The following is a 4613-nucleotide window of genomic DNA, read 5'->3' on the forward strand; positions in this document are numbered from 1 at the left end:
CCCTTCCAGCTTTGGAAAACATTTATGCAAGGCCAAGCTATTTTATATAACGGGCACCATATTATCATTTGAAGCTTGGTATGTTGTGATTTCTTGCCAATACAGACAAAGGTACCCATTGCACACGTTTACCCTCTATAAGTCAAAAAAAATGGATGGCTCACCTAACAATGTAAACATCAACAATATCTACCAGACAATCCCTCAAATTACTGTGTGCTCGGCCCAACACTCTTGGATTAGATCAGGGGGCAAACCTGTCCTCAAGGGCCATATCCAGTTCATGTTTTTAGGATTTCTGTCTGTAGAAACAGGTGGGATAATTACTGACCCAGCCAAATAGATTAACTCAGCTATACATGATTAAAGAAATCCTAAAAACATGATCTGGATATGGCCCTTGAGGACAGGTTTGCCCACCCCTGGATTAGATGGTGGTAAAGGAATTTGAACATGGAGCCATAATCCTAAAGGGAGGATATCTGTACATTAAGGCTTTGTACTTCCCTTGCCCAAGGCATGGACAAATGCTGCAAATTATTGTTAACATTGACTAGAATGTTTAAACATACATAGGTGGTATTACGACACACACTTTGAAGAGAAACAAAGGTAGAATGTGAATTCGTCACTACTTTCCACTTTTCTACTGTCATTTTTTGCTTATCTTAAACTAATCCACTCTGTTCATGCTCAGAAAAGGGAGATAAGAAGCAAAATCCACTGCATAAGTGAGGCATTTCTTACGTTAAGAGTGAAGCAAAGATGGATTTTCATCCTATCTCCCTGTTTCTTCGTAACAATAAGCATCTTACCTTTTGCACAAGATAAGAAGATTACTAATGAATCAGGCCCTTTGTGATGGTATTATGGCCTTGTAGCAAGACTCCACTAGCTTAGTGCCCTAATGCATTCCCCATAATTGTTAGTGTGGGGTTTGTGTCTGGCATGTGGGTGTTGGACCACTTTGAAACAAAGTGCCACTAGCACAAGCGATAAATATTGTTATCCCATTTGGCCAAGGGCCAAAAGTTGGTAGTGTGTGACCTGACACTGCTAACATTTTTGCTTTCTTTATATACATTTACCTGTAATGTGATGCCTATATTCCTACGCACATCACATGTTCGCTCTAAAAGCTGAAAGTGTCCAAACAATTTACTACTAAGCACCAAACACACATACAAACCTCCACACTATGGACATTTTCTAAAACTATACATTTACCCCATTGAGCGTGTTTGTAGGCTATGGTGTATCTGTGGCAAAGGAGAAAATAACCACACCTAGATTTCATATATTCATTTAAAATAAAACCTGTTCCACAATAGTTTTGAAAGCATTACACATGGATTTATGGGTATTAAAAGATTAATCAGTGCACTGTAGTAATGGTACAAAATGGCATGACAACTGATTGCTGACACATTTGCAGCATAGGCTAGATTTATTACATATATGAATTCAAACGTGCTGACAAAAACAAAGCAAACAAGGTAATGGTCTGTGTGTGTGTGTGTAAAAGTTCCTTGGATTAAGAGATGACAATCTGGCCAGACTGAAGAGAGACATAAGCAGGCTTGGAGCTCTGGAGAAATTCAACAACATGTAGTGAGACACGAATTGCACAAATCCAAAATCCACGCCAACACACCCTGTTGAACGAAAGGCAACAAATTAATATGGCAATATTAGCTCAGACAACTTGCATTTTGATATCAAGAGATTGAGCAATGTATTGGCATGTGTAAAAAAGCCGGTAATATTATAGTGTATAATAATGGCTTGTGTTTGGACTATACCTAGGATTCTGAATGCACTATTTGCCTTAATTTGAAACACCAAACCCATGTTACATAGCTAGCATCTGCCCATATGTTTTGTTTGTGCAACCACACATTGCAGGCTTAGTAACGACGACAATATTGTATGGAGCACACTCACTGGCCAATCACATTTTAGTGCAGATAGCACTATACTACTTACATTTGACAACACCCTTCACCATGGCAACATCCACCAACTCCAAAAGGAAGTGCAATGGCAGAAAAGCCAGCACTGCAGGCCAAGTGTAATCTAAAGGCTGTAGATATAAGAAAAACAAATAAAGTGTCAATAATGTGCACTCCTCAACACTATATGTGCTGATCAATAAACTGTAGAAAAACCAAACATCAATTATGTTGCCACATTAGGCTGTAGATTTAAACTACCCCATTAACGTGCATTTAGCTAAAGACATTAAGGCTAAACCTAGAGGCATGAAGCTATACTTCTACACACATTGTAAAGGTAAAATACAGGTAGCCATGGTTTTTCCACTATTATTACACATATAAACCATTTCACTAACACACCAGACCATGTCTATTCTTATTCCCATTTTGAATTACCATACCTTAGATAATCAACCCTTGACTAAGCTTGCACATGATTTGACCAGTGATCTTTTAAAAGTGAAGGTGGTTTTTGGGTTTTTTTTCAAAAAAATAAAAAATTTAATTGACCCCTTACATTGTAACATGCTTTGTCCACTAGAACATTTACTTATTTTTTATCCTTTGCTCTCCTTAATGACACAAGCACAGAGTGTTAATGTGTCTTTAAGGTAGGGTCCGAAAAACCACACTTCAAATAAAGGTATTAGAAAAAGGAAAATAAAAACCAGCATGGACATTCATAATGCAAAGTGTTTTAACAAGGGGTATGTAATAAAACAATATCTGGTTTCTACTTACCACACACACAGACAAATGTGGAATGTCAATAAGCAATCACTAGACACCCAAAAAACACAATCCAGGACCAAGATCTGTGAGGGGAGGGTAAACAGGTACAAAATAAAGCAATATAGATGCATAATCTTTGTGTGTCACTACAGTCGAGAGGTATCTATGCAGAGACACATCCCAAGTCTACACACTTGCCTCAATATTCAAACTCTGCAGCTAATTAAAGACTTTTCCACTAACCTTCAACATAAAAATCTTTACCATTAGGACCTTTCAGCATAATTTTCTATCTGTATCTCACCAATATCTTTTCCTAAAAATAAACATGAGTGTTGAGCAAGGTACAGCAATAAACTGCAGAGATTATGAAACATTTCACCATTAAGGGCTACTTACCCAGAACTGTGCATCTCCCAACAACACAGAAGGCCAAGGAAGGTATTTTTAAGTAGCACTGTAATTAGTAAATTAAATGCAGGTGAGTATGCCGGACACGTCATTAGGAGCACGCAGGTGCGTTCTAATTAGCCAAGTGTGGTTTTGTGTAAAAGTGACCTGACATGTGAGCAAAGTTTATTTTCTGTAGGGTAAGTAAAGATTATAATGATTATTACAGATGTCATTAATGAGCTAAGCTGTTAGTGTTGTGGCAATAGTATGGGTAAAATAGTTTTAAGCACAATTATATGACGTATGATTCATTTGCATGTGCTACATTTAGATGTGCCACAATAGTGTAGTGGTTATGTATTTCACCCACCAATACTAAGTGCAGAAGTTCAAGGCCCCAGGTCAACCCTAAGCACCAAGTGAGTTAATAAAACACATTGTTAAGCATACTCCTAAAAATAAAAAAATATATGCAACTGCTTGTATTTAGCGTACGATTCGCAAACGCGCTTAAATCGTGTTTGTTTGGTGACGTTTTTGCAGCTCCTGCTGCTTTAGTAAAACAGTGTTTTTATTCATGTGTGTGTTTATCTAGGGTTAATATTTTAATACCACGTTATCCATCATGCTGTTCATATTAATTGCAACATGTCCAATTTATCAGGTCTAAGACAGTCATTCAGCTGTGCTAACTAGTTAATGTGCAGTTTGGTGTTGGTGTTTCAATATGAAGTATACCTTAGTGAATAAAGAAATGAGCTTGCAACAACAAGGTAATGAGTTTGAACCCTGAATGATGCGTGTATGTGGCTAACCTTGGTATATTAACAAGTTTCAGGGTATTTATTCCACTCTGTGACTTAGTATATGTTTTGGTGTGTAAGGTGGCTATATGTAATGTTCAACAGTGTTATCAGCTACAACACAGCAAAGCAGTTGTTGGCAAAGACTTTGGATTTCAAAGACATAGGAATTCTGTACTGGCAACAGTGGAAAAAGCTAAGTGCTCCACCAAATCAAATTGTATAAATGGGAGCAATAAATGTTATATTTTTGATTTCTATTTATCAACATGGATATATTTCGATATGCATACATTGTGAATCTGCATGCACCAAATCTTTCTGGGTATAATATTTCCAAGTATTGCCATCTTTCCCCATGTTTTAAGGGAAATAACTTATGCTAGAAGTTGCTGGTCATCTTTAATTTGTATTCTATTCCCTTGACATCACCACTTGTACAGTGGTGTAGCAGTTAGGCAATCCACCTTGCAAGCTTGCTACATGGGTTCGAGTCCTCACCAATTCTCTCGGCTCTTAGGGATCATTAATATCCTTACACTATTTGTGTTGCTGTTAAAAGTGTCCCTGTGGTAATAGTACACTTGTTTTCAATTTGCATAAATCATGTGTGTAAAACCCTAAAATATAGTTTCGAGTTATTATATGTGTATTAATATTATTTGTTATTGCAAACGCACCATCACCA

The 4613-nt window shown here is 37.2% G+C and overlaps 1 long non-coding RNA gene across 1 annotated transcript; it reads right to left on the reverse strand.

The window, feature by feature from the left end:
* Positions 1–1451: 1451 nt before the first annotated feature.
* On the reverse strand, positions 1452–2817 carry LOC142150132 (uncharacterized). Its single transcript, XR_012691031.1, has 3 exons — positions 2739–2817; positions 1987–2083; positions 1452–1655 (listed from the first exon to the last, which is right to left on the reverse strand). It is a non-coding gene; the product is annotated as an uncharacterized LOC142150132 (long non-coding RNA).
* Positions 2818–4613: the final 1796 nt, after the last annotated feature.

The sequence above is a fragment of the Mixophyes fleayi genome, chromosome 4 (assembly GCF_038048845.1).
Source record: "Mixophyes fleayi isolate aMixFle1 chromosome 4, aMixFle1.hap1, whole genome shotgun sequence".
Taxonomy (NCBI): domain Eukaryota; kingdom Metazoa; phylum Chordata; class Amphibia; order Anura; family Limnodynastidae; genus Mixophyes; species Mixophyes fleayi.